The sequence below is a fragment of the Dromiciops gliroides genome, chromosome 1 (genome assembly GCF_019393635.1).
Source record: "Dromiciops gliroides isolate mDroGli1 chromosome 1, mDroGli1.pri, whole genome shotgun sequence".
NCBI lineage: Eukaryota > Metazoa > Chordata > Mammalia > Microbiotheria > Microbiotheriidae > Dromiciops > Dromiciops gliroides.
In genome coordinates, this window is record NC_057861.1 from 657561941 (window position 1) to 657586678 (window position 24738).

The window sequence follows — 24738 nt, forward strand, 5'->3', positions numbered from 1 at the left end:
AGAGACAGAGAAAGGGAGAGATAGTAAGAAAAAGAGAGAAAAAGTCAAGTTGATTCCATGTTTAAGAACTGTGTCTTAAAGACTTGTCTCCTTCTAGTTAATTCAGGTTCTATAGTTCTAGTTCTTTTTGCTAGACCTTTCACATTTATAAGTAAGGAATTAAGTTTTTTTTTTAAATTAATAAAGTATTTTATTTTTTTCCGTTACATGTAAAGATAGTTCTCAACCTCTGTTTATAGAAGCTTTACAATTTCAGATTTTTCTCCCTCCCTCCCCTCCCTCCCCCCTCCCCTAGACAGCAGGTAATCTGATATAGGTTATATATATATATATATATATATATATATATACACACACACACACACACACACACACACATAGTAACATTAATCCTATTTCTGCATTAGTCATGTTACAAGAGAAAAAAAATCAGAGCCATGATGGAAAACCTCAAAATAGAAAAAAAACAACAGCATCAAAAACAAAAGAAATAGTATGGTTCATTTAGCATCTATACTCCGCAGTTCAGGAATTAAGGTTTTATCAAAGGCGTCCTTCCTTATTTGTAGGGTAAAATTTTTAACATAGGTTCCATTGGTAGGTTGATGATATGAATCATTATTCCAGCCATATCATGATTAAAGTAGATACATTTCTCCAAGAATTTGTGGTGTCATCTTTGTATGGGGGCTGTGCTAATCTTCTCTGTATTGTTTCAATTTCAGTATATGTGTGGCTGATGTGAGCACCAGACACATTTCTGAGATATTCTCAGGTCTCCTTGGAGTCTACTTTTTATGCAAGAGGCAGCATGGGCACAATAGAAAGTATTCTGGGCTTAGAATTAGAAGATATGAGTCCTAGCCCCAAATCTAACACCAACTAGCTGTTCGAGCATAGGCAAGAAATTTAATTTCCCTGTGCCTTAGTTTTCCCATCTGTTAAATAGGTATTTAACATAAAGTTGCTATGAGGATAAAAAGAAATTATCCATGAAAGCATTTTGTAAGTGCAAATGTCAACATATGCCCATTGACTTGACTATACCACAGCTAGGCCTACATCTCAAATAAGATCCAAGAAAGAGGAAAATATCCCCTCTCTACAAAAATGTTCATAGAAGCTTTTTCTGTGGTGGCAGAAAAAAAATCAATGAAAACTAAAAGGATGTCCATGGCTTGAGGAATTGCAGATTAAGTTGTAGTATGTGAGTGCAATGGAATGTTTGTGCTGTAGGAAATGAGGAAATAGATGACTTTTAAAAGACATGGATAGACTCATATGAACTGATGCAGAGTGAGGTAATCAGACACACAAAAACAATTTGTATATCAATATTATAAAAATTTTTGAGGACTTTTATAAATTGATGAAGGATGAAATGAGCAGAACCAGGAGAACAATTTACATAATATCTGTAAAGAAAAGCAACTTTGAAAGCTGTAAGAACTCTGGTCAATACAATGACCATTCGTAATTTTAGAGAATCAATGATGAAATATGCTGTCCATGACAGAGGTTAAAGATGGAGAATGGATTAAAGGCGCAGAATCAGATGTATATTTTTTGTATGCAATAATTGAGAGAATTTGTTTTGCTTATGCATATTTGTTATAAGGAATTTGAAAAAACCTTACAATGAATTTGGAAGAGAAAGAAAATAGATTTTTATTAATTAAAAAAATAAGTTGTGAGGAGTGCTACAGATGTGGAATGTTGCAAGTACTTCAGTTGAAGTCATTGTGTTATTAGTCTTACTGAATTTTTTTCCTTTGTTACAAAAGACCTCTCTTGGAGTGGGGGTAATCTATAAACATTTATAATGGAAAAATGGAAAACATTAATAAAACTTTAAAAAAATGCAAAGAGCTAGAGGACAAACTTAATAATGATTAGAGCTGCTACTGGCTTCCCTTTATATTAGCTTATCAGCCCCATGACTTTCCATCCCTATCTCCCTTGCCATCCCCTCTTGCTTGGGACGTCCTTGTTCCCTTTACTCACAGTGGCTTCAAGGGTAATACTCTTTTGCAGGTCATGCTCACCTATGTCCATATATGCCAGAGCTGAGGACATCTGGCTATTGTACTTCTTGGTCCTCTGCCTCCAAGCCCAGATACCAGGTCCATCCCTACCTAATTTCAAACAGTTCATGAAGGAGTTGATTCTGAAGGATCAGGCTAGCCAGAGGGCTGAGATAGCCCTGTGCATCAAGCTTTACAAGAAGGAAAGCATATTTCTAAGAGCAGTTGCAAATACAATGATCATAGAGATTGTGCTAGAGAATAATTAGCAGAAGGCCAAGTGCAGAGGAGGCTGGTATGTAGCCTTCACCCACAAGAGCTTGCCCTGGAAGAGCTCCAAGATTTAGCAGCACCAGCAAGAGATCCAACCATGAATAGTTGCCAAAGGGCCACCACAATACAAAACAGAATCTGAAGCTTAGTTTCTCAACTTTACCCCCTTTCCCTGAAGCCTCTAGGGTCAGAAGATTTTTCTTGAGACCCACAGGACCTCTGGCCCCTCACCAGGACCTTGAGTAGACACTTTATCTTAAGAGAATTAAAAAAGAAGCTAACTAGAATGGATCAATGAGGAGAGGGATAGAATTTCCTGGGTTCTAGATGCTGATAACTATTTGCTGTTGTCATTTTTTAACAAAAAATATTCTATGTATTCCAAAAATTAATTCACTAAATAAAAAACAAGTAAATGAATAAACAAGCAAGCAAGTTTGTAAACTAATAAGTAAATAAATATAAACTAATCAGTGTTATAGTGGAAAAAACACTGAACTTTGAAGAATTGAATTCCACTCCTAGCTCTGCCACTCACAAGCTAGGTGACCTTGGATAAATTATTTCAGCACACTGGACTTCACTTTCTCTCTCAATAAAGATAGCATAATAATAGCTGTCCTGTCTACTTCTTAGGGGTGTTATGAGAATCAAGAGGTTCCATAATCTATATAAATATAAAGGATTATTAATGATGACGTTGAAGTACCAAGAACTTGTGGTAACTCCTTCATAGAGTTCCACTTAGTTTAACAGATATAAGAAGTCCAAGGGTTAAGTTCTCTTACCGGGGGAGCACTCTTTCCCAACCCCCTCAGTGGTCCCCATACAGGGGAAGGATAAAGTAACTCTATGAAAATTGGTGTCTTCAAAGCCAAGTGGTTTCCCAGAATAAATAAAATTTAATGTGTGGTATTCATGCTAAGGGTAATTCCTCAAAGCCAAAATCAAAATGAAGTAGGAAATCTTAAAACTTGACAAGACATTCTTGCTGGGACTTCTGCTTTCAGATTCAGATGCAAAAAACCTATGCAGAGGCTGTCAATCAATTAACCACTGTACATTTATTAAGCACTTACTATGTACCAATCAATCAACATTTATTAAGCTCTTACTATATGCCAGGGACTATGCTAGGCACTGGGGACATAAAAAGAGGCAAAAGACAATCCCTACCTTCAAGTAGTTTAGAATATAATGAGGAAGATAACATGCAAATAGAGAGATAGAGAGATAGATACAGATATCTGGATATAGATGTAGATACACATAGATGTGTGTGTGTGTGTGTGTGTGTATATATACATATATATATACATACATATATACACACACACACACACAAAGTGAACTATATAAAGGATAAATAATAGAAAATAATTAAGATGGAGACAGTGCTGTAATTAAGAGGGGTTGAAGAAGTCTTCCTGTAGAAAGTGGAGTTTTAATTTGTGATTTAAAGGAAGCTAGAGAGGTCAGTAGTCAGAATGGAGAAGGGAGAACATTACAGGCATGGAGAGCAAGGAGAGAATGCCTGGAGCAAAGAGATGGAATGTTTTTGTCCTGGAAATAACTGGGAGGCCAGTGTCACTGGGTTGATGAGTACATGTCAGGGAGTAAGGTGTAAGAAGACTAAAAAGGAAAGAGGAAGCTAGGCTATGCAGGGCTTGAATGCCAAACAAAGCCTTTTGTATTTGATCATGGAGGATAACTCTTTTTTTTTTTTTTGAGGATAACTCTTAATAAAGCTCATCAGACCCTTCTGGTTTCTAGATGGATTTTGAGCTGGAAGTAAAATGGTGTTCTTGAACTTTTAAACTCTTTCCCAAGGTATGAACTTGCTTGATACATATATAAGCAACCTGAGGAGGTAATCATGTGTACTTTGAGCATCATTTCAGATAATACTGTAGAGAAGATTTTGGTTCTGGTAGAAGTTGGACTAGTTGGCCTCTGAATTGCCTTCCAGCTCTAAGATTCAATGATTTTGTGATTCATCCTATCTAATTCACTCACCTGTGCTTTACTCTCTGTACAGAAATGGCACAAGACGGTGGTTCCTGAAGCAGCTGGAGGACTGAATATGGAGTTCGTCAATCTGGAAATCTCTAGCATGGTAATAAAAAGTCATGACATGTACTTTGGGTGGGGCTGGTTCCTAACTGGCTTCTCAGGGAACAAATGGAGAACTGGGAAAATTCTAATTCCTAGTCCTAACACCAAGAATATTACAAACAACCCAAAGGCCAATGACCAAATTCACAATCTGCATAAGCAAGCTGTAGCATGTTGTCAGTAAAGACTTGTATGAAAGAAGTGGTATAAAAGATTACTCTGAGCAGGTGAATTCTGGCTAGTCATATAGCCAGTATGACAGACAATGCTAAGCAGCCTAAGCAGTGCAATAGAGATCTGGTGCCCTTGAGATTCCAAAGATCCAGAAACCAAGGGAAAAATATGTTCTGCTAGTAGCTATTCTCTGGAGGAGTTATGGGGAAAGGGAGACATGAATTATAGAGGATGAGAATAATAATAGTCCCTATGTCTCTAATACCTTGAGATTTATAAACAGCTCTTTGAGATAGAATGTGAATGTTATTATTTCCATTTTAGAGCTGAGGGAAAAAGTCTGAGAGAGATGAAGTGATGGGTTAAGGGTCATATGGATAAGTATCTCAAATGAGATAATATTTGTAAGTCACTTAGCATAGACCTGACACATAGTAGGTGTTATATAAACATTTGTCTTCCTTTCTCTAAGTACCAGATCCAGAATTTGAGCTCATGTATCACTTGATTCATTGTTCTCTGCCCTTTCTATTTTAGCACACTGTTAAGAGTGACAAGAAGTCTGGGAGGTCTATGTCAATGGAGCATCTACCAACCCCAATGAAATTGTGGCTTTTTCAGAGCCTCAAAGTGCCAGCAGGAGTAACTTTTAAGGTCCCTGATCTCATGAAATTCCTCCCTTTTTAGTAATTCATTACACACACACACACACACACACACGTGTGTGTATATACATATACATATATATATATTCAATGTATATTTGTATATGGAATATGTCTAAACAAACTCTAAATACTTACACACACATGCGTGTGCCCAAAGTGTTTATCATTGTTTCATCTTGAGGCAGAATCATGCTGTACTGAGTGGCTAGTTTCTAGACCTGGCCTCAGGAAACTCCAAATTCTTCTCCAGCTGGTTTCTAGCTATGGTATCTGGAAACTTTTCTTAGACTCAGTTTCCTCAACTGAAAAATGGGGAGAATAAATGTTACCTACTTCCCAGGGCTGTTGTAAGGAACAAATGAAGGGCTGTGTGTGAAGCACTTTCTAAATTTGGCCCTCCTTTTTGAAAAAAAAAATGTATATAACAGTAAGTTTATTCTATAACGCAGGACATTTTGGCAATTCCTGATTGTTCAATTGGATTGTCCCATTCTGTCCCTGAATCACAAACCCTGTACAATAACAATAATAGTGCCCCTTCCTCAACATGACCTACAAATGCTGGGTATAGGTCATGAACACCATCAGTCTTACTCTGTCCTGTGTCAAGAGAGGATAATTTCAGTGCTTCTCCAGCCTTTCCACTGGAAGTGCTATGTGCTTGCTTTTTGAATCAGGATTTCCTGGACTGTTCTGGGATTTGGCATGAGCAGAAGATGTGGGTTAATATTCCCCTAGTTCAGCATTGTATTCACAGAACTGAATTGCATCTTTTAGGAGCTGCCAGTGTGACTTTGAGGGGGCTTGGCAAATACAGCATCCAGAGAGTGCCCACAATCAGTATCATGTTCCAGCCTGCTAATGTTTGCTCCATGACATTAATACTGACAAATATACATGGGAATCTATAGTAACCTCATTGCCAAGTCCCTCTGCCTATAGGGAAAGTGAACTTTGGACACCAGACAGAGTCCTAGCCATCTTCAGAGATATACTCTGGGTGGATGATGTAGTATATTTGAAGGGGACCCTTTAGAGACATTCTGTGGTCCCATTATGGAGATGATCCCAGTTATGTTGGGCAGCTGGTGAGAGTTTTTACTTGGAACATGGGAGCCTCTGATGGTGCCATGTTGATGTATTGCAAAAGAGATGCTGATTTATCTACTGCTTCTCTTCCATCTGGCCTATGGCTCTCCTGGAAGGAGATAACCCCACATCATGAATTCTAGCTAACAAGGTATTCATAATTCCAGATGAAACTCTGTTAGGAGTCTATATGAGCTATGTGACTTTCTTGAATAGGCTAGGGATCTCAATTTAATTTCATTCCTCAGTCTCCCTTTTCTGTTGCTATGAGACTTATTAGAAGGGCTCCAAGTGAGAGGAAGGAGTGACCCAGACATAGTTTAGATCATTATATTTGGAGATAAAATCAATTGGTTCTTTAGAGACTCCAGTCTACAATGGTCCTTTGTAGTAAAAGGATACGTAGGAAATTGAAAGAAAAAATTAATGATGATGATGATGGTTATTATGGTCATGCTAACAGTAAAAATTTCCATAGTACTTATTTCTATAGTACTTTAAGATTTAGAAATTGATTTCCTCACTATAATGCAAAGAGATAGATAGTATGAGTTTTATTTCCATTTTAAAGACAAAACCAACACTCACTCATGTGAAATGATTTGTATAAGGTCACAAAGAACTGATATTTTCAAGAGTCCCTTCCTGATTGCTATAATTGTTATTACCTCATTGCCTCCCACATAACTTTACATGTATATGTATATATGCACATATCTATATATACATATACTACTTACTTTATAGGTACAGATATATTTTTGTACATATATGGCATTTGTATATAGCATTTACTTATCTATAAACAAACTGTATGCTTCAGTGGAATGAATGCTTCCTCAGGTTAGGGGCTGACTTCTTTTTAAAATTTATATCCCCAGGGCTTAACACACACTGTATCCCTTTTTTTTGGGGGGGGGCAGGGGGACTGAGGGTTAAGTGACTTGCCCAGGGTCACACATCTAGTAAGTGTCATGTGTATGAGGCCAGATTTGAGGGCTGGTGCTTTATCCACTGCACCACCTAGCTGCCTCCTGTATGCCTTCTTAATATATACTTATTGATTCATCAATGTGTCATTTGTTTCTCATATCAGTCTTGTGAAAATTATTGCTCCAGTTTATATTTGAAGAAACTGAGGCTCCAAAAGTCAAATGATAGGCTCCAAGTCACATTGCTGGTAAGTAGTAGAGCCCAGACTCTGAGTTAGAGTGACTCACAAATATAATGCCTTTCAATGACATGACACTGCTTTTTGATGAATGCATCTAAGATATCTTTTGAGGAATTTTGCCATCATCCTTGGGGTCATAGAATTTAGAGATACTAGAGGATTTAAAGATTATCTAGTCCAAATCCTTCATTTTAAAGTAAACTGAGGCATGCCCAGAGAAGTGAAATAATTTGCCCAAAGTCACAGAAGTAATAATTAGTAGAATTGGGATTTGAATTCATACCCCTGACTCTAAATCCTTGACTCTTTGCATCACATCATAGTGTTGATATTCTTCTCTCTGATGGTGGAACAAATCACTCTGGACATATCTAATATTTGGGAATCTTTTTGGAAATTTCACATTCTGCATAAATAGGCAGACCTGGTTTAACTATGGATAATAAGATGCAAAAATTTCCATTGAAAGCCGCAACAGTATAGAACAGTTTTATCTGTATTATGCATAGATTACAGATAATAGTCATATCTCACATTTCATACATGCCTATCTGATCCTTTCTTTTAGGTGAATAAGCTTGGAATATCCTGCTGAGCACAGAATAAATACAACCAAAAATCAATCTGGGGAAGGAACTTCATTGAGAAAAGTGGGAAAGGCATTTGTGGTAGCCACTGATGACTGTTTGAAATTGATCCATTTCCAGGAGACATATGAACCAGGGGGATGACTGAGAACTGATGTGAAAAAAGTCTACTTAGGAATCAAATCAAGTTTTGACTATTCCTTTTTCATATTTGCATGCTGGACACTGGCAATTCATCTCAGGTATAAAGAAACTTAGTGTGTGTGTGTGTATGTGTGTGTGTGTGTGTGTGTGTGTGTATGGGGGGGGTGGTATCTTGGGAATGTAAAACATGTATGGGCTGCAATCATGACATACCTGTCTAGCTGGAACATGAAATCCTCTAAGTTATGCCAATGTAAGGCTGTCAAAATAGCTTGCATGGAGTTGTCGTGATCCTGCTACCACCCTAATCAACTATTATGAGGAAACTTGAGTTTTTATGTTTTATATACCTAGGGTTCATTTGTTTAAAATAAATAATACAGCAATCTAAGTAATGCACTAAGAATTTATCTCCTGGGCAGCTAGGTGGCGCAGTGGATAGAGCACCGGCCCTGGAGTCAGGAGTACCTGAGTTCAAATCTGTCCTCAGACACTTAACACTTACTAGCTGTGTGACCCTGGGCAAGTCACTTAACCCCAATTACCTCACTAAAAAAAAAATCTCCTCTCTCAGGTTGACACCAATTAAATGGAGAGTCTCTCCCTATTCCCCAATACTGCTCAACTATACATGTTGTATCAACAGTAGCAGATTTATGATTGAACAATAACCCAAGAAGTAACAAATTGATTTAGAAAGGGGTGAAGTGGTCAGATATTCACATATTTATGCATTCATTCATTACTTCCAAAAACATTATTGAATGTTCCTGAGGGTGAGGTACTACTATGGATACTAGTGATCTTTCACCTGAGTGAAGATGATAGGGAAGGCTTCATGGAAGAGGTAGCACTTGCATTATGACTTTAAGAAAGAGTTTTACTTTGGTAGAAGGAAATACATTTTTTTGGTTTCCTTAGCACCTAATACAAGGCATTACACATAGTAGGTGCTTGATGAATTAAAATCATTATCTGATTTAGAATTTTATCTCATGATTTGGATTTACCTATCCAAGAATGCCATCTGCAAATGTTTGGTACTAGCTATACTGAGAAATATGGGTTTTTTTAGTTTATTTATTTATTTATTTAACTTCTTGAATAGAATTTTATTTTCCAAAATATATGTAGAAACAAATTTTAACATCAATTTTTAAAAACTTTGTGTTCCAACTTCTCTTCCTCCCTCCCTTCCCACCCCCCACCCACAAGAACTCAAGCAATTCAAAATAAGTTATACATGAGTAGTCATGGAAAACATTCCCACATTAGTTAGGTTGTGAGAGAAAACAGTCCAAAAACCCCAAAACTTCAGATTAAGGAATTTTCAGAGGAAAAAATAAATAAATAAAAAATGTGTTTCCATCTGTTTTCAGATACCATCAGTTCTTTCTCTATAGATGGGTTGCTATTTTCATAAGTCCTTCAGGGTTATAATGGATCATTGCCTTGCTGAAAATAACCACATACTTCCCAGCAGATCATCTTACACTATTGCTGTTATTTTGTATATAGTACATTTCACTCTGCTTCAGTTCATGTAAGTCTTTCCAGGTTTTTCTGATAGTATCCTGTTCCTCATAACCTGTATATAGTACCTTAAACTTGACGGAGAATTTTCTTCATAATAGCCCAGCAAAGTAGGTACCATACGTTTTGCCATTATAATCAATCATCATAACTATTTTTCTCTATCCTATTCATTTCCCATGATATTTACTCTATTTTCTGTCTTCTTTTAACCTATTCCTCCTTAAAAGTGTTTTACTTTTGACCGACCCCTTCCCCGCTCTGCACTCCCTTTTTTCACCCTTCCTTCCTTCCTTATCCTCTTCCCCTCCTACTTTCCTGTAGGGTTAAATAGATTACTCCTCCCAATTGGATGTGAATGTTATTCCTTCTATGAGCCCACTCTGATGGGATTAAGGTCTTTGAGCTAATTCTGTGTTCTAAATTTTTCTTCCTCCCTCCTTCCTCAACCCTCCTTATGAAATCAAGCAATTCAATATATCATACTTGTGCAGTAATGCAGAACATCTTCACATTCCTCAAAAGTGTTTTGCTTTTTACTTCTCTCTCCCCCAATCTGCCCTTCCCTCCTTCCCCTCGCCCCCATCTCCCTCCCCTCCCTCAGTGCAAAAATATATTACTATACCTACTTGAGTATGTATGTTAGTCCTTCTTTGAGCCAATTCTGATGATATTAAGATTCACTCACTGCCCAACTCCTTCCCCCTTGTCCCCTCCCCTCCATAAGCTTTTTTCTTGTTTCCTTCATGTGAACTACCTCTCCCCAGACCATCTCTCCCCTTCCCCCTCCCCCAGTCTATTTCTCCTACACCTCAACCCTATTTTAAAGATGTAATCATGGGTTGGTTAGGTGGCACAGTAGACGAAACACCAGCCCTGGACACAGGAGGCCCCAAGCCCAAATGTGGCCCCAGACATAAGACACCGCACCCTGTCTGCCCCACAAAGAACAAAACATAAATGCTTTACAGATATCATCCCTTTATATTCAGTTCAGACCTGTGTCTTCTGTGAATTCCTTACTGAGATAGTTCTTAAGAGTTCAAAGTATTATCTTCCCATGTAGGAATGTTCACAGTTAGATCGTTTAATATCCCTCATGAAGTCTTTTTCCTGTTTACCTTTTTATGCCTCTCCAGGGTCTTGTATTTGAAAGTCAAATTTTTCATTCAGTTCAGGTTTTTTCATCACAAATGACTGAAAATCCTCTTTCCCATTGAAATTCCATTTTTTCCACTGAAAGATTATTCTTAGTTTTGCAGGATACGTGATTTTTGGCTGTAGTCCCAGTTCCTTTGCCCTTTCATCCTTTAATATAGAAGCTGCTAGATCTTGCTTTATCATTATTGGAGCTCCACAGTACTTGAATTCCTATTTTCTAGCTGCTTGCAATATTTTCTCCTTGACCTGGGAGTTCTGGAATTTGGCTATAATATTCCTGGAAGTTTTCTTTTTGGGATCTCTTTCAGGAGGTGATCAGTGGATTCTTTCAATTTCTATTTTAGCTTCTGCTTCTAGAATATCAGGACAATTTTCCCTCACAATCTCTTGGAGGATGGTGTCTAAGCTCCTGTTTTGGTCATGGTTTTCAGGTAGTCCAATGATTTTCAAATGATCTCTCCTAGATTTATTTTCCAGGTCAGCTGTTTTTCCAAGAAGATATTTCACATTGCCCTCTATTTTTTCATTCAATTGGATTTGCTTTACTGTGTCTTGGTTTCTCATAAGGTCACCAGCTTCCATTTGTTCAATCCTAATTCTTAGGCAATTATTTTCATCATACAGCTTTTTAATCTTTTCCATTTGGCTTTTCAAACTGTTGACTTTTTTCTCATGACTCTCTTGCATTGCTCTCATTTCTATTTCCTTTCTTTCCTCCCCATCTCTACATCTTTCTTATCTCTCTCCTATTTTCTCTTCAAAGTCCCTTTTGAGAGCTTCCATGGCCTGAGACCAGTCTATATTTTGCTTGGAAGCTTTGAATGTTGGAGCTCTTACCCTGTTATTATCTTCTTCTTCTGAGGTTGTATTGTCGTCTACCTTTCCCCCAAAGAAGTTTTCAATAGTCTTCTGCTTTCTCTGCCTACTCATTCTGGCTTACTATTTCTTGGCTTTTAACTCCTTCTTAAAGTGTAGCACTGCTTCCAGGACACACTGTTTGAGCTACAGTGTGTCCCAGGGTGTGATTGGGCTTCTTCTCAGCCTGCCTGGCCTGTGAATAACCACAGCCACTTTCAGAAGGAAATACATTTTAGGAGAAATTGTAGCTACAGGGAATAATGTGAGCAAAGACACAGAGACATGAGAGGCCAGGGCAGGAAAAATGTATTGAATATAATATTTTGGGTAAACCAAATATTTTGGAAAGCAGAACATGGAGTGGCATGGAGGAAAGAGTATTGGATTTTGAAGTCAGAGGACCTGAATTCAGATCCCCACTCTGCCATTTACTACTTGTGTTATGTTGAGTTTTTGCATCTGTAAAATGAGGAAATTGGAATAGATTATCTCCAAAGATCCCTTCCAGCTTTAAATCATAGTGTGAGTACTATGAAATAAGGTCAAAAAGGTAGGTTGGAGGCAGATTATGGAAAGCCTTGAATGTCAAGATAAAGAATCTCTGCTGTAACCTGAGTTCAAATCTGGCCTCAGACACTTGAAACACTAGCTGTGTGACCCCGGGCAAGTCACTTAATTCTCATTGCCCCACCAAAAAAGAATATATGCTTTAGAAGCAATTAGTAGTCAATAATTAATTTTTTTAGAAGAGATGGGGAAAGATTGCAGTTATGTATTAAGAAGATCATTCATAAAGCAGTGTATGAAGAATAAATTGGGGGTGGAGCCAAGATGGTGGAGAGGAAACAGCAAGCTGCCTGAGCTCTCCTTCTGTTCCCTCAAAAAGAACATTAAATCAAGCATCTGGACAGATTCTGAAACTAAAGAATCTGCAAAGAGACAAAGAAACACAGTCTTCCAACCAGAATTTAGAAGACATCAGGAAAAGGTCAGTCTGACTCGGGCAAAAGAGAGGGAGAGGCCCAGTGCAGGGCAGCAGCCCAGCACCGAGGGGATTGGGGCAAGTCAGCGGGAGCAACAGGCCACAGCCGACCAACTGAGGCCCCTGGAACCTGGCTCAAAAAATCTGGTGGCCAAGAAGGACAGTGGAAAAACCTACCTGCACCAGCCGAGAGGACAAGTTGCCAGCGGTAGGGCCATGAACAGGATAGGTGCGACCAGGCACACAGACGCAGCGCACTTAGACAGGAAGTGCAGGGTGGTGAACTGCACACACTATAAAGGCCTCAGAGTAAAAAGCCAGTCACACAGCACCTATACCCCTGCACAAGAAGCCCAAAACAAGGACCCTGGTACGCCCAGAGCAGACCTCAACTTAAAAAATAAATAAATAAGTTGCAATAATGAGTAAGAAGCAAAAAAGAGCCCTCTCCATTGAGAGCTTCTGTATCAATAGGGAAGAAGCCAACACAAACTCAGATGAGGATAATACCCTCAAATTGTCTACATGTGACGCCTCACGAGGGAAGGTGAATTGGTCTCAAGAACAAAAAGCCTTCCTGGAAGAGCTCAAAAAGGATTTCAAAAATCAATTGAGAGAGATAGAAGAAAAAATGGGGAGAGAAATGAAAGCAAAACAAGAAAACTATGAAAAAAGAATCAGCAGCTTGGAAAAGGAAGCACAAAGATTGACTGCAGTAAACAATTCCTTAAAAAATTCATCTGGCCAAATGGAAAAAAAAGGTGCATAATCTCATTGAAGAAAACAATGCCTTAAAAAATTCATCTGGCCAAATGGAAAAAAAGGTGCATAATCTCATTAAAGAAAACAATGCCTTAAAAATTAAAATTGGACAATTGGAAGATAAGGAATCCATGAGACACCGGGAATCAGTCAAGCAGAATCAAAAGAATGAAAAAATAGAAGAAAATGTGAAATACCTCATTGGAAAGACAACTGATCTGGAAAACAGATCAAGGAGAGACAATTTGAGAATCATTGGACTGCCTGAAAGCCATGACCAGAAAAATAATCTAGACACTATACTCCAGGAAATTATTAAGGAGAACTGGCCTGATATCATAGAATCAGAGGATAAAATCATCATTGAAAGAATCCACCAATCACCTCCTGAAAGAGACCCCAAAAGGAAAACTCCAAGGAATATTGTAGCCAAATTCCAGAATTATCAGGTGAAGGAGAAAATACTCCGAGCAGCCAGAAAGAAGCAATTTAAATATCATGGAGCCACAGTCAGGATTGCTCAGGACCTGGCAGCTTCAATATTAAAGGACCGCAAGGCTTGGAATATGATATTCTGGAAGGCAAAGGAGCTTGGATTGCAGCCAAGAATCTATTACCCAGCAAAAATGGGCATTCTCTTTCAGGGGAAAAGATGGACATTTAATGACATTGGGGAATTTCAATCATTCCTGGTGAAAAGACCAGAACTGAATAGAAAATTCAATCTTAACATACAAGACTCAAGAGAAGTTTAAAAAGGTAAACAGAGGGGAAAAATGGTTACTCAATTAGGTTAAACTGTTTATATCCCTACATGGGAAGATAATACTCATAACTCTTAAGAACTGTAAATGTATTTGGGCAGAGAGAAGCATTTTACACAGAGGGTATAAATATCAATTTTCTTTGATGTGATGATACAAAGAAAACTAAGGGGTTAAAAAGGGAGTCTATGGGGAGGAGAGGAAAGGGGAGGTGGAATGGGGTGAATTATATCATATGAAGAGGTGGAAAAAAAACACCTATTACAATAGAGGGAAAGAAAGGAGGGGTGAACATTGTTTCAACCTTACTTTCATTAGATTTGATTCAAAGAGAGAATAACATATACGTTCACTGGGATAAAGAAACTTAGCTCACACTTCAGGGAAGCAAAAGGGGAAGGGAAAGTTGGGGGACTGATAGAAGGGGGGGAAAAGCAAGGGAGAAAAGGGTAAAGAAAAGAGAGGGGGGTGATAAAAAGGGAGGGCAGATTGGGGGAGGCAGGGGTAAGAAGGAAAAGGTGGGTGACTAGGAATAGGGTGAAAGAAGCGGGGAAAAGTACAAAGGGTGTAAATATAATGGAGGGGAATAGACAGTCAGTAATAATAACTGTGAATGTGAATGTGATGAACTCTGCTATAAAACAGAAATGAATTGCAGAGTGGATTAAAAACCAGAATCCTACAATATGCTGTTTACAAGAAACACATTTGAAGCAGAGAGATACACAAAGAGTAAAGGTAAAAGGCTGGAGCAGAATATATTGTGCTTCAGCTAAAGTAAAAAAAGCAGGGGTAGCAATCGTTATCTCAGACAAAGGGCAGGCAAAAATAGATGTCATTAAAAGAGATAAGGAAGTAAATTACATCTTGCTAAAAGGTACTATAGATAATGAGTTAATATCAATATTAAATATGTATATGCCAAGTGGTATAGCATCCAAACTCTTAGAGGGGAAGTTAAATGAGTTACAAGAGGAATTAGACAGTAATACTATACTAGTGGGGGATCTGAATCTCCCCTCTCAGAATTCGATAAATCTAGCTGAAAAATAAATAAGAAAGAAGTGAAAGAGGTGAATAGATTACTAGAAAATTTAGACATGATAGATGTCTGGAGAAAATTGAATGGGGATAGAAAGGAATATACATTTTTCTCAGCAGTACATGGCACATTTTCAAAAATTGACCATGTATTAGGGCACAAAAATTTCACAGTCAAATGTAGAAAGGCAGAAATAGTAAATGCATCCTTCTCAGATCATGATGCAATAAAAATTACATGTAAGAAAGAGCCAGGGAAAAGTAGAATGAAAATCAATTGAAATCATAGAAACAATCAGTAACTATATCAAAGACAATGACAATAATGAGACAATATACCAAAATCTATGGGATGCAGCCAAAGCAGTACTTAGGGGACATTTTATAGCTCTAAATCCTTGCATGAATAAAAAAGAGAAAGAGGAGATTAATGAATTGGGCATGCAACTTAAAAAGCTAGAAAAAGAACAAATTAGAAATCCCCAATTAGATACTAAACTAGAGATCCTGAAAATTAAAGGAGAAATTAATAAAATTTAAAGCAAAAAAACTATAGAATTAATCAATAAAACTAAGAGCTGGTTTTATGAAAAAAACAATAAAATAGATAAAATCTTGGTTAATTTGATTAAAAAAAAGAAAGAAGAAAACCAAATTACCAGTATCAAAAATGAAAAGGGTGATGTTACCACCAATGAAGTGGAAATTAAATCAATAATTAGGAATTATTTTTCCCAACTGTATGCCAATAAATTTGACAATCTAAATGAAATGGATGAATATTTACAAAAATACAAACTGCCCAGGTTAACTGAAGAGGAAATAAAATCCTTAAATAAATCCACATTAGAAAAAGAAATTGAACAAGCCATTAATAAACTCCCTAAGAAAAAATCCCCAGGGCCAGATGGGTTTACAGGTGAATTTTACCAAACATTTGAAGAACAATTAATTCCAATATTATACAAATTATTTGGAAAAATAGGTGAAGGAGTTCTACCAAATTCGTTTTATGACACAAATATGGTGGTGATACCAAAACCAGGCAGAGCAAAAACAGAGAAAGAAAATTATAGACCAATTTCCCTAATGAATATTTTTTTTCTTTTTCTTTTCTTTTTTTTTTTTTTTTTTTAGTGAGGCAATTGGGGTTAACTGACTTGCCCAGGGTCACACAGCTAATAAGTGTTAAGTGTCTGAGGCCGGATTTGAACTCAGGTACTCCTGACTCCAGGGCCGGTGCTCTATCCACTGTGCCACCTAGCTGCCCCTCCCTAATGAATATTGATGCTAAAATATTAAATAAGATATTAGCAAGGAGATTACAGCAAGTGATCACCAGGATAATACACTATGACCAGGTAGGATTTATACCAGGAATGCAGGACTGGTTCAACCTTAGGGAATCTATTAACATAATTAACTACATCAATAAGAAAACCAACCAAAATCATATGATTATCTCAATAGATGCAGAGAAAGCTTTTGACAAAATACAGCACCCATTCCTAATAAAAACACTAGAGAGTTTAGGAATAGGGGGAGCTTTCCTTAAAATAATAAACAGTGTCTACCTAAAACCATCAGCAAGTATTATATGCAATGGAGATAAATTAGAGGCCTTCCCAATAAGATCAGGGGTGAAATGGGGATGTCCATTATCACCCCTATTATTTAATATTGTCCTAGAAATGTTAGCTTTAGCAATCAGAGAAGAGAAAGGAATTAAAGGAATTAGAATAGGCAAGGAGGAAACAGAACTATCACTCTTTGCAGATGATATGATGTTATACTTAGAGAATCCTAGAGAATCAACTGAAAAATTACTTGAAACAATTAACAACTTTAGCAAAGTAGCAGGATATAAAATAAATCCACATAAATCATCAGCATTTCTATACATGACCTACAAAGTCCAGCAGCAAGAGATAGAAAGAGAAATTCCATTTAAAGTAATGGTAGATAATATAAAATACTTGGGAGTCTTCTTGCCAAGACAAACCCAGGAACTCTATGAACACAACTACCAAACACTCTTCACACAAATCAAATCAGATCTAAATAATTGGAAAGATATCAATTGCTCCTGGATAGGCAGAGCTAATATAGTAAAAATGACAATACTGCCTAAATTAATTTACTTATTCAGTGACATACCAATCAGACTACCTAAAAATTATTTGATAGAGCTAGAAAAAATAATAACAAAATTCATCTGGAAAAACAAAAAAAATCAAGAATATCCAGGGAAATAATAAAAAAAAATTCACAGGAAGGTGGGTTAGCAGTACCAAACCTGGAACTTTACTATAAAGCGGCAGTCATCAAAACTATCTGGTACTGGCTAAAAAATAGAGTGGTAGATCAATGGAATAGGCTAGGCACAGGAAATGCAGTAGTAAATGACACTAGTAATGTAGTGTTTGCTAAACCCAAAGACTCCAGCTTCTGGGATAGGAACTCAGTTTTTGACAAAAACTGCTAGGAAAACTGGAAGACAGTATGGCAGAAATCAGGCATAGACCAACATCTTACACCTTATACTAAAATAAGGTCGAAATGGATACACGATTTAGACATAAGAGGTGATACCATAGGTAAATTAGGAGAGAAAGGAATAGTCTACCTATCAGATCTTTGGGAAGGAAAACAGTTTATGACCAAACAAGAGATAGAGTATATTATAAAATGCAAAATGGATGATTTTGATTACATTAAATTAAAATTTTTTTGTACAAACAGAAGCAATGCATCCAAAATTAGAAGGGAGGCAGAAAGCTGGGAAACAATTTTTATGGCCAGTACTTCTGATAAAGGCCTCATCTCTAAAATATATAGGGAACTAAATAAAATTTATAAGAATCCAAGTCTTTCCCCAATTGAGAAATGGTCAAAGGATATGAACAGGCAGTTTTCTGATGAAGAAAGTAAAGCTATCTATTCCCATATGAAAAAATGCTCTAAATCTCTAATGATTAGACAGATGCAAATTAAAACAACTCTGAGGTACCACCTGACCCCTATCAAATTGGCTAAAATGACACAAAAGGAAAATAATAAATGTTGGAGAAGCTGTGGGAAAATTGGAACACTAATGCATTGTTGGTGGAGCTGTGAACTGATCCAGCCTTTCTGGAGAGCAATTTGGAATTATGCCCAAAGGTCAATAAAGCTGTCCATACCCTTTGACCCAGCAATACCACTTTGGGGTCTTTTCCCCAAAGAAATCATGGAAAGGGGAAAGGGACACACATGTAAAAAAATATTTATAGCTTCTCTTTATGTGGTAGCAAGGAATTGGAAGTTGAGGGGATGCCCATCAATTCGGGAATGGGGAGATAAGTTGTGGTATATGAATACAATGGAATACTATTGTTCTTTAAGAAACAATGAGCAGGAGGAGTTCAAAGAAACCTGGAGGGTCTTGCGTGGGCTGATGATGAGTGAGATGAGCAGAACCAGAAGAACATTGTACACAGTATCATCAACATTGAGTGTTGATCTACTGTGATGGACTATATTCTTCTCAGCAATGCAATGGTACAGAAGAGTTCCAGGGAACTCATGATAGAAGAGGATCTCTAAATCCAAGGGGAAAAAAAAAAAGAACTGTGGAGTATAGATGCTGAATGAATCATACTATTTCTTTTGTTTTTGGTGCTGTTGTTGTTTCTATTTTGAGGTTTTTCATCATTGCTCTGATTTTTCTCTTATAACATGACTAATACAGAAATAGGATTAATGTTATTATGTGTATGTGTGTATACATATATATATGTATATATATGTATGTATATGTGCATATATATAACATATATATATATATATGAAACCTATATCAGATTACCTGCTGTCTAGGGGAGGGGGGGAGAAAAATTTGAAATTGGAAAGCTTTTATAAACAAAAGTTGAGAACTATCTTTACATGTAATGGGAAAAAAATAAAATACTTTATTAATTAAAAAAAGAATAAATTGGGGAGAAGTTAGACTGGAAGCAGGAAGAATAGTTAAAAGATTATAATAGTTTCTGTTAAAAAGAGATGAGGTGAATAGATAGGGATATCATTATAGGGTATTGAAAGTACTATTTGTTTAGGGAGGAGTCCGAGAAAATTCTAGAAGGCACATAGTTACATGGTTAGTGGAAACAGAAATTGCCTTGTAATTTATAAGGTTTTGACTCTTTAAACAATGATTTTCTAGAAGTTGTGTCATGTTCCACATCCCAAATGAATGAATGAATGAAAACAAATTAAGTTTTTACTATGTCTCAAGCATTTTGCTAAGTGATGGTTATATAAATACAAGTAAGGAAGACAGTTCCTACCCTTAAGGTGTTTTCATTCTATTAAGACAAGATACTGTATATAAAGAGGAAGAGAGAACAAGGAAGAATGTTTTGGATAAGGAAATCTGAGGGATTGGTAATTGTAGCAATAGGGGAGAAACTGATTGAAATATCCTTTCTAGGCGTGGAAATGTTCATTTGCTATTCTCAGAGCTAGTACAGGAAAGTGGAGAGGATATGAAAGGTACTGTAGGAGGAAGAGGAAGGTAGGGTGCTGACATGATGGCATAGAAATGGCCATGAAGTGACACGGGAGGCTTGAGAACATGAAAGTTAAGGAGAATACTCATCAGTCCAAGCCTACGGTCAAAGGGGTGGGAGACTGGTTTTCCAGTCATAAGTGGAAGCTGGAGGATAGGCATCAGGAAGTGGAGATGACAGGTAGAAGATTTCCAAGAACTTTGGATAACATTTAGAGTTAGAGACTTTGATAGAATGAATGGGGGGTAGGAAGAGCTGCCTTGCTAATAGAAAATGTATTTTCTAATTGGGTTTGACCAGCTCTCAAAGCAAGATACATTTCATATAGGATGCTAACCACACATTGACTTAATAATTTCACAGCACTTTGCTTTACTAAAACTCCATATACTTTCACTCACTTCACTTTGAGGGTCAGGGGATTGGATCCATGTTATCTCTGAACATTTTAGCCAATAATGTTTGTCTATGAGTTCAGTAAAAGTTGCCGCCAGTACAACATAATAGTGGTGACTAAGAACATAGAATCAGACCAAGGGTACAATATGGAGGATTAGACATTTTCTTCAGTTCCCATTAATCTTCAAAATACCCTTCCCCAAAAGGAATTATGCCACCAAAGTAGTGCAATTATAACTGTCTCCATGGGATAAGAAACCAAGCCTGATAAGGTAACAGAATTATAAATTAATAGTGAAAAACACACTCTTAAAATTATCCTTCAGCACCACTGGCCTAGCTTTGGCAATAGGTGCAAACTGACCTTGTGTTTTGGGATCCACTCACGGTAAATCAATGGGAAAAATACTAAAATGAGAAGAGAAGATGAGTAAGAAGATAACTAAATATTGCAAAAAATATATATTGTAAGACAAAGAAAATTGCACTAATAGCTGATAAAATACAGAATTCTGTGAATTCCCAAGAGAGTGGGATATTCCAAAATGGTTCAAGGAGGGAATTACATTTAGAGTAGAATTTAGATGAGAACAGAGTAGAATTTATGACTTTCATAGAAGAAATAATTAGTAGAATAGAACCTATGGTATCTAAACTCTCCAAGGGAGTGAAAGAGAAAACAACAAATATACCGAAGTGAAGGACATAGGGGAAGAACAGAAGAAAAAAGCAATAACATCAAAAGACTACATGATCTCTATTAAAGCAGAACATATTGATCTCAAAGAGAGTATGCTTAAAGATAACTTAAAGATCATAGGCTTTTCAGAAGAACATGAAAATTCATTAAACCTGAACATCAAAAGTCAAGAAATAATACAAGAAAATTCCCAGAACTTCTGACTATACAAGCTATTGTTCTTCAATCATTGTCATGTCTGACTCTTCATGACCCTATGGACCATAGTATGCCAGGCTCTTCTATGCTCCACTGTCTCTCAAAGTTGTCCAAGTTCATGTTTCATGACACCATCTATCCATTTCATCCTCTGCCATCCCGTTTTCCTTCTATCTTCAATTGTTCACAGCATTAGTGTCTTTTCCATTGAGTCCTCTCTTCTCATTATGTGGCCAAAACATTTAATTTTCAGGTTCAGTATTTGACCTTCCAGTGAATAATCTGAATTAATTTCTTTAAGTACTGACTGATTTGGTCTCCTTGATGTCCAAGGGACTCTCAAAAGTTTTCTCCAACACCTTAACTCAAAAGCATCAGTTCTATGGTGCTCAGCTTTCCTTATAGTCCAGCTCTCAAAGCCATACATTACTACCGGAAAAACCATAGCTTTGACTCTATGGACCTTTGTCAGCAAAGTGATGCCTCCACTTTTTCCATGTACTGTCCACATTTATCACAGTTTTCCCCCCATGGAGCAAGCATCTTTTAATTTCATGACTGCAGTTGCTATCTGCAGTCATCTCTGAACCCAAGAATATAATATTTGACACTGCTATCATTTCTTCTTCCTCTATTTGCCAAAGGATAATGGGAGAACTAACCAAGATCTTAGTTTGGTATTTTTTAAAATGTTAAGCTTCAGGCCAGCTTTTACACTCATCTCTTGCACCTTCATCAAGAGGCTTCTTAAGTCTTCACTTTCCGTGATCAGAATGTTATCATCTGTATAACTGAGATTGTTCATATTTCTCCTGGCAACCTGAATATACAAAGTAAGCTGCCTGAATATACAAAGTAAGCACCAATGGAAAGAATCTACACATTGGCTTCAGAAAAACAATCAAAACTATGTTTCAAATATATAGATACTTAGGGATAAAATGTAATGATTCCAATGACAAAAAAGAAATTCTGCTAGGAAACAGGTTTAAAAAACAACCTTCAAATATTAAGAGAAGGAAATTCAAATAGCACAAGACTACTCTGCTTCCATCAAAAACCATACAGAAGAAAGGAATAATATATGCCAAAAAGCTAATCAACTCAAAATAACATACACTGCAAACTTGAGTTTAATCATAAGTGAAAAAAGAAGGCTGTTCAATAAGAAACATTTTAAAGTATTACTACAAAATAAAAGAAGTGTGACCAAATGATTTGACACACAAACACTCAAAAAAACAAAAATATAATACATTAAAACAAATGTAACTACAAATGAAAGTAAAAATAAAATAAATTACCTCATCTTTAGAGTGTATTAAAAAAACTAGAATGAGAAAGCCATGTATGTGGCTAAAACATAAAAGAACAACAGAAGTAGCACTAAAATGTGTTTCTAAAATTATGCCAAAAATTATACAAAAGAATAAAGATGAAAATGGATTCTATGGAAAGAGAAAGAGATAGTAGAGGATAATTTTTATAATTATAATTCTATTAACAATAAATAAATAAATGCAAGATAAGGGAATATGAACCAGTGCAAAATCCTGTGGATTCCTAAAACAGCAGGGAGCGAGAGCAGGAAATTCCAAAATAATTTAAGAGACAAATCAGGACATTGAGGGTAAAATTTAGAGGAACAGAGCTGAAACCCCTTTGGAATAAACCCCACAATCTTTCTTTCATTACGGGTGAATCAATGGAACTAAATTATAGAATTAGAGGGTTCATAAAAGGGAGATGAAAGATGGAAGGTAGAATGGAATACATGATAACCAATGAAGGTAAAACTACTGTAGTATTTCAACAAAAAGAGGGGCCAAAAGAGAAGGCATGGGGTGGCAAAGGGCAGGATTGAAGCAGGGAGGGGGGAGGAGAACTTAACTCAATGGTGGGAAGAGGTCCCACTAAAGAACTCTCCTGTGGTGGAAAGAGATATTTTCTTCAGCGAAAAATGGAGACCTCACAATGTAGGGATTTGATGCACAGGTAGAAAACTTCCTCTGAGACCATTGTGCCTCTATAGATAACAACCTGCCTCAGGAGAGGGGAAATCAGAGTAGCTGCAGGGGAGTTGGTATCTAGAAGGATGGCTGGGCATGTCCCCAGAGAGGAGGAGATTACATAGCAAATGGGAAAGGAAATGATAATGGGGAGGGCAAAGACTAGAAGTGAACTGCATGATTTGGTATGTAGGGAAATTTCTACCATGAGGCAATACTTTTTTTAATAGTTCAGTATTTTATTATTTTCCAATTACATATAAGGATAGTTTTCAACATTTGTTTTCACAGGATTTTTAGTTCCAAATTTTTCTCCCACCCTCCCTTCCTTCTCTCCTCCCCAAGACAGAAAGCAATCTAATATATGTTATATATGTGCAATTACATTAAACATATTTATTCATTAGTCATATTGTGAAAGAAGAGTCAGAGTACAAGAGAAAAATGAAGGGAAAAAAAAAGGGAAAAAAAAGAAGGGAAAAAAAGCCCTAAAGTAGAACTAGTATGGTTCAATCTGTGTTCGTAAACCACAGTTCTTTTTTCTGGATGTTGAGAACATTTTCTATCATGAAGTTCTTTAAAATTGTTTTTGACCATTGCATTGCTAAAAAATCCAAGTCTATCACCATTGTTCATCACACAATGTTGTTGTAACTGTGTACAATGTTCTTCTGGTCCTGCTCCTCTCAGTCAGCATCAGTCCATGTAAGTCCTTCCAGGTTTCTCTGAACTCCTCCTACTCATCATTACTTTTCACATTGATTTTTTAAAAACTTTTTGTTCTAAATTTTCTTCTTCTCTCCCTCCTTGTCCCTCCCTATGAAATCTAGCAACTCAATATAAGTCATACATTATGCAAAACATCTTCTCATTAGTCAGGTTGTAAAAGAAAATAGACAAAATAACTTTAGAAAGAGGAGCTAACAAATAAAATTATACTTCAATCTGTATTCAGATACCACCAGTTCTTTCTCTGTTGATGGTTTGCATTTTTCATACATCCTTCTGATATCATCCTGCTCATCATTTCTTTCACAGTTACTATTTTTTTTCTTTAGGCAATGGGGGTTAAGTGACTTGCCCACAGTCACACAGCTAGTAAGTGTCAAGTGTCTGAGGCCGGATTTGAACTCAGTAGCTCCTGAATCCAGGGCCGGTGCTTTATCCACTGCGCCATCTAGCTGCCCCCTACAGTTACTATTGCTTACTATATTACCCTCCATCCTATTCCCTCCCCTTGATATTCACTGTATTTCTTATCTTCCTTCATCCTATCCCTCCTCAAAAATGTTTTGCTTTTTACTGCCCCCTCCTTCAATCTGCCCTTCCTTCCTTTGCCACTTCCCCCATCTCCTTCCCCTCCCACTTTCCCTCACAGCACAATATATTACTATACCCACTTGAGTGTGTATGTTATTCCCTCTTTGAGCCAATTCTGATGAAAGTAAGGTTAACTCACTCCCCCACTCCTCTCCCATCTTTCCCTCCACTCCATGAGCTTTTTCTCATTTCTTTTATGTAAACTACTTTTTC

General features: G+C 36.9%; 1 non-coding gene and 1 pseudogene across 1 annotated transcript; both read right to left on the reverse strand.

The window, feature by feature from the left end:
• Window positions 1-640: 640 nt before the first annotated feature.
• LOC122737686 lies at window positions 641-749 on the reverse strand. The gene has a single exon (XR_006354492.1). It is a non-coding gene; the product is annotated as a U6 spliceosomal RNA (small nuclear RNA).
• A 5577-nt stretch (window positions 750-6326) lies between these two features.
• LOC122753268 overlaps window positions 6327-24738 on the reverse strand; it is a 37131-nt pseudogene continuing 18719 nt past the window's right edge.